Source organism: Lepus europaeus, unplaced genomic scaffold, assembly GCF_033115175.1.
Source record: "Lepus europaeus isolate LE1 unplaced genomic scaffold, mLepTim1.pri SCAFFOLD_37, whole genome shotgun sequence".
NCBI classification, from domain to species: domain Eukaryota; kingdom Metazoa; phylum Chordata; class Mammalia; order Lagomorpha; family Leporidae; genus Lepus; species Lepus europaeus.
The window spans coordinates 61,871-68,931 of NW_026909243.1; positions in this window are offsets into that span (position 1 = coordinate 61,871).

A 7,061-nucleotide genomic window follows, 5' to 3' on the forward strand; every position below is an offset into this window, starting at 1 on the left:
GAGAAAGCTAGAGGAACTACGGCAAACAAACATGATATTTCTGTTTGTATCGATGACATTTTATGCACTGGCCGAATGAAAAGACTTTGCTTTTCTCCAAAACCATTTGTACTGTGATTTTCTCGGTCCATTGCATACAAATTCGACACCAGTTTGCCCGGATATGACTGGATGAAAGCAGAAATATCTGGTTGTGTTTTGGATAACTCAATCCCAGATATTGCTACAGCCTCTGTGTTTGTGTATTCCTGATATTATCCACGGACTTTATTGTTTTGAATGTTATTTTCAGGGAACATTCAATTTTGTGCTTGGAAACACTAATTGGTTGCACATGGAGACACCAGCTCTACACATTCGTATTTTCCAGGGAGAAAGCTAGAGGAACTACGGCAAACAAACATGATATTTCTGTTTGTGTAGATGACATTTTATGCACTTGCCTAACGAAAAGACTTTCTTTTTCTCCAAAACCATATTTACTGTGATTTTCTCGGTCCATTGCATACGAATTCCACACCACTTTGTCCAGATATGACTGGATGAAACCGGAAATATCTGTTTTTTTTTTTTTTTTTTGGCTATCTGAATCCCAGATATTGCTCCAGCCTCTATGTTTGTTTTTTCTGGATATTCACCACAGACATTATTGTTTTGAATGTTTTTTATCGGGGAACATTTTATTTTGAGCTTTGATACATTAATTGGTTCCACATGGATATACCAGCTCTACACATTCGTATATTCTAGGGAGAAAGCTAGAGGAACTGCGACAAACAAACATGATATTTCGGTTTGTATGGATGACAATTTATGCCCTTGCCTAAAGAAAAGACTTTGCTTTTCTCCAAAACCATTTTTACTGTGATTTTCTCGGTCCATTGCATACGAATTCCACACCAGTTTGTCCGGATATGGCTGGATGAAACCAGAAATATCCGGTTGTGTTTTGGCTAACTCAATCAGAAATATTGTGAAAGCCTCTGTGTTTGTGTTTTCTGGATATTATCGATGGACTTTATTATTTTGAATGGTTTTGTCAGGGAACATTTAATTTTGTACCGTAGAAACACTAATTGGTTCCACATGGAGACACGAGCTCTACATATTCGTATTTTCTAGGGACAAAGCCAGAGGAACTGTGGCAGACAAACATGATATTTCTGTTTGTATAGATGACATTTTATGCACTTGCCTAAGGAAAAGACTTTGCTTTTCTCCAAAACCATTTGTACTGTGATTTTCTCGGTCCATTGCATACGAATTCCACACCAGTTTGTCCGGATATCTCTGGATGAAACCAGAAATATCCGGTAGTGCTTTGGCTAACTCAATCCAAAATACTATGAAAGCCTCTGTGTTTGTGTTTTCTGGATATTGTTGATGGACTTTATTATTTCGAATGTTTTTATCAGTGAACATTTAATTTTGTACCGTAGAAACTCTAATTGTTTCATCATTGGGACACCAGCTCTACACATTCGTATTTTCTAGGGAGAAAGCTAGAGGAACTGCGGCAAACAAACATCATATTTCTGTCAGTACAGATGACATTTTAGGCACTTGCCTAACGAAAAGACTTTGCTTTTCACAAGAACTATTTTTACTGTGATTTCCCCTGTCCATTGCATACGAATTCCACACCAGTTTGTCCGGATATGACTGGATGAAACCAGAAATATCCGGTTTTGTTCTGGCTAACTCAATCCCAGATATTGCTACAGCATCTTTGTTTGTGTTTTCTGGATATTATCGATGGACTTCATTTTTTTGAATGTTTTTTATCAGGGAACATTTAGTTTTGTCCTTGGAAACATTAATTATTTCCACATGGAGACACCAGCTCTACACATTCGTATTTTCTAGGGAGAAAGCTAGAGGAACTGGGGCAAACAAACATGATATTTCTGTTTGTCTAGATGACATTTTATGCACTTGCCTAACGAAAAGACTTTTCTTTTCTCCAAAACAGTTTGTAATGTGATTTTCGCGGTCCATTGCATACCAATTCTACTCCTGTTTGTCCGGATATGACTGGATGAAACCGGAAATATCTGGTTTTCTTTTAGCTAACTCAATCCCAGATATGGCTACAGCCTCTGTGGTTGTGTTTTCTGGATATTATCCACGGACTTTACTGTTTTGGATGTTTTGTTTCAGGGAACATTTAATTTTGCCCTTGGAAACCCTAATTGGTTCCACATGGAGACACCAGCTCTACATATTTGTATTTTCTAGGGAGAAAGGTAGAGGAACTGTGGAAAACAAACATGATGTTTCTGTTTGTATCGATGACATTTTATCTACTGGCCTAATGAAAAACTTTGCTTTTCTCCAAAACCATTTGTACTGTGATTTTCTCGGTCCATTGCATACAAATTCGACACCAGTTTGCCCGGATATGACTGGATGAAAGCAGAAATATCTGGTTGTGTTTTGGATAACTCAATCCCAGATATTGCTACAGCCTCTGTGTTTGTGTATTCCTGATATTATCCACGGACTTTATTGTTTTGAATGTTATTTTCAGGGAACATTCAATTTTGTGCTTGGAAACACTAATTGGTTGCACATGGAGACACCAGCTCTACACATTCGTATTTTCCAGGGAGAAAGCTAGAGGAACTACGGCAAACAAACATGATATTTCTGTTTGTATAGATGACATTTTATCTACTGGCCTAATGAAAAACTTTGCTTTTCTCCAAAACCATTTGTACTGTGATTTTCTCGGTCCATTGCATACAAATTCGACACCAGTTTGCCCGGATATGACTGGATGAAAGCAGAAATATCTGGTTGTGTTTTGGATAACTCAATCCCAGATATTGCTACAGCCTCTGTGTTTGTGTATTCCTGATATTATCCACGGACTTTATTGTTTTGAATGTTATTTTCAGGGAACATTCAATTTTGTGCTTGGAAACACTAATTGGTTGCACATGGAGACACCAGCTCTACACATTCGTATTTTCCAGGGAGAAAGCTAGAGGAACTACGGCAAACAAACATGATATTTCTGTTTGTATAGATGACATTTTATGCACTTGCCTAACGAAAAGACTTTCTTTTTCTCCAAAACCATATTTACTGTGATTTTCTCGGTCCATTGCATACGAATTCCACACCAGTTTGTCCGGATATGGCTGGATGAAACCAGAAATATCCGGTTGTGTTTTGGCTAACTCAATCAGAAATATTGTGAAAGCCTCTGTGTTTGTGTTTTCTGGATATTATCGATGGACTTTATTATTTTGAATGGTTTTGTCAGGGAACATTTAATTTTGTACCGTAGAAACACTAATTGGTTCCACATGGAGACACGAGCTCTACATATTCGTATTTTCTAGGGACAAAGCCAGAGGAACTGTGGCAGACAAACATGATATTTCTGTTTGTATAGATGACATTTTATGCACTTGCCTAAGGAAAAGACTTTGCTTTTCTCCAAAACCATTTGTACTGTGATTTTCTCGGTCCATTGCATACGAATTCCACACCAGTTTGTCCGGATATATCTGGATGAAACCAGAAATATCCGGTAGTGCTTTGGCTAACTCAATCCAAAATACTATGAAAGCCTCTGTGTTTGTGTTTTCTGGATATTGTTGATGGACTTTATTATTTCGAATGTTTTTATCAGTGAACATTTAATTTTGTACCGTAGAAACTCTAATTGTTTCATCATTGGGACACCAGCTCTACACATTCGTATTTTCTAGGGAGAAAGCTAGAGGAACTGCGGCAAACAAACATCATATTTCTGTCAGTACAGATGACATTTTAGGCACTTGCCTAACGAAAAGACTTTGCTTTTCACAAGAACTATTTTTACTGTGATTTCCCCTGTCCATTGCATACGAATTCCACACCAGTTTGTCCGGATATGACTGGATGAAACCAGAAATATCCGGTTTTGTTCTGGCTAACTCAATCCCAGATATTGCTACAGCATCTTTGTTTGTGTTTTCTGGATATTATCGATGGACTTCATTTTTTTGAATGTTTTTTATCAGGGAACATTTAGTTTTGTCCTTGGAAACATTAATTATTTCCACATGGAGACACCAGCTCTACACATTCGTATTTTCTAGGGAGAAAGCTAGAGGAACTGGGGCAAACAAACATGATATTTCTGTTTGTCTAGATGACATTTTATGCACTTGCCTAACGAAAAGACTTTTCTTTTCTCCAAAACAATTTGTAATGTGATTTTCGCGGTCCATTGCATACCAATTCTACTCCTGTTTGTCCGGATATGACTGGATGAAACCGGAAATATCTGGTTTTCTTTTAGCTAACTCAATCCCAGATATGGCTACAGCCTCTGTGTTTGTGTTTTCTGGATATTATCCACGGACTTTACTGTTTTGGATGTTTTGTTTCAGGGAACATTTAATTTTGCCCTTGGAAACCCTAATTGGTTCCACATGGAGACACCAGCTCTACATATTTGTATTTTCTAGGGAGAAAGGTAGAGGAACTGTGGAAAACAAACATGATGTTTCTGTTTGTATCGATGACATTTTATCTACTGGCCTAATGAAAAACTTTGCTTTTCTCCAAAACCATTTGTACTGTGATTTTCTCGGTCCATTGCATACAAATTCGACACCAGTTTGCCCGGATATGACTGGATGAAAGCAGAAATATCTGGTTGTGTTTTGGATAACTCAATCCCAGATATTGCTACAGCCTCTGTGTTTGTGTATTCCTGATATTATCCACGGACTTTATTGTTTTGAATGTTATTTTCAGGGAACATTCAATTTTGTGCTTGGAAACACTAATTGGTTGCACATGGAGACACCAGCTCTACACATTCATATTTTCCAGGGAGAAAGCTAGAGGAACTACGGCAAACAAACATGATATTTCTGTTTGTATAGATGACATTTTATCTACTGGCCTAATGAAAAACTTTGCTTTTCTCCAAAACCATTTGTACTGTGATTTTCTCGGTCCATTGCATACAAATTCGACACCAGTTTGCCCGGATATGACTGGATGAAAGCAGAAATATCTGGTTGTGTTTTGGATAACTCAATCCCAGATATTGCTACAGCCTCTGTGTTTGTGTATTCCTGATATTATCCACGGACTTTATTGTTTTGAATGTTATTTTCAGGGAACATTCAATTTTGTGCTTGGAAACACTAATTGGTTGCACATGGAGACACCAGCTCTACACATTCGTATTTTCCAGGGAGAAAGCTAGAGGAACTACGGCAAACAAACATGATATTTCTGTTTGTGTAGATGACATTTTATGCACTTGCCTAAGGAAAAGACTTTCTTTTTCTCCAAAACCATATTTACTGTGATTTTCTCGGTCCATTGCATACGAATTCCACACCACTTTGTCCAGATATGACTGGATGAAACCGGAAATATCCGTTTTTGTTTGTTTTTTTTTTTTGGCTATCTGAATCCCAGATATTGCTCCAGCCTCTATGTTTGTTTTTTCTGGATATTCACCACAGACATTATTGTTTTGAATGTTTTTTATCGGGGAACATTTTATTTTGAGCTTTGATACATTAATTGGTTCCACATGGATATACCAGCTCTACACATTCGTATATTCTAGGGAGAAAGCTAGAGGAACTGCGACAAACAAACATGATATTTCGGTTTGTATGGATGACAATTTATGCCCTTGCCTAAAGAAAAGACTTTGCTTTTCTCCAAAACCATTTTTACTGTGATTTTCTCGGTCCATTGCATACGAATTCCACACCAGTTTGTCCGGATATGGCTGGATGAAACCAGAAATATCCGGTTGTGTTTTGGCTAACTCAATCAGAAATATTGTGAAAGCCTCTGTGTTTGTGTTTTCTGGATATTATCGATGGACTTTATTATTTTGAATGGTTTTGTCAGGGAACATTTAATTTTGTACCGTAGAAACACTAATTGGTTCCACATGGAGACACGAGCTCTACATATTTGTATTTTCTAGGGACAAAGCCAGAGGAACTGTGGCAGACAAACATGATATTTCTGTTTGTATAGATGACATTTTATGCACTTGCCTAAGGAAAAGACTTTGCTTTTCTCCAAAACCATTTGTACTGTGATTTTCTCGGTCCATTGCATACGAATTCCACACCAGTTTGTCCGGATATCTCTGGATGAAACCAGAAATATCCGGTAGTGCTTTGGCTAACTCAATCCAAAATACTATGAAAGCCTCTGTGTTTGTGTTTTCTGGATATTGTTGATGGACTTTATTATTTCGAATGTTTTTATCAGTGAACATTTAATTTTGTACCGTAGAAACTCTAATTGTTTCATCATTGGGACACCAGCTCTACTCATTCGTATTTTCTAGGGAGAAAGCTAGAGGAACTGCGGCAAACAAACATCATATTTCTGTCAGTACAGATGACATTTTAGGCACTTGCCTAACGAAAAGACTTTGCTTTTCACAAGAACTATTTTTACTGTGATTTCCCCTGTCCATTGCATACGAATTCCACACCAGTTTGTCCGGATATGACTGGATGAAACCAGAAATATCCGGTTTTGTTCTGGCTAACTCAATCCCAGATATTGCTACAGCATCTTTGTTTGTGTTTTCTGGATATTATCGATGGACTTCATTTTTTTGAATGTTTTTTATCAGGGAACATTTAGTTTTGTCCTTGGAAACATTAATTATTTCCACATGGAGACACCAGCTCTACACATTCGTATTTTCTAGGGAGAAAGCTAGAGGAACTGGGGCAAACAAACATGATATTTCTGTTTGTCTAGATGACATTTTATGCACTTGCCTAACGAAAAGACTTTTCTTTTCTCCAAAACAATTTGTAATGTGATTTTCGCGGTCCATTGCATACCAATTCTACTCCTGTTTGTCCGGATATGACTGGATGAAACCGGAAATATCTGGTTTTCTTTTAGCTAACTCAATCCCAGATATGGCTACAGCCTCTGTGTTTGTGTTTTCTGGATATTATCCACGGACTTTACTGTTTTGGATGTTTTGTTTCAGGGAACATTTAATTTTGCCCTTGGAAACCCTAATTGGTTCCACATGGAGACACCAGCTCTAC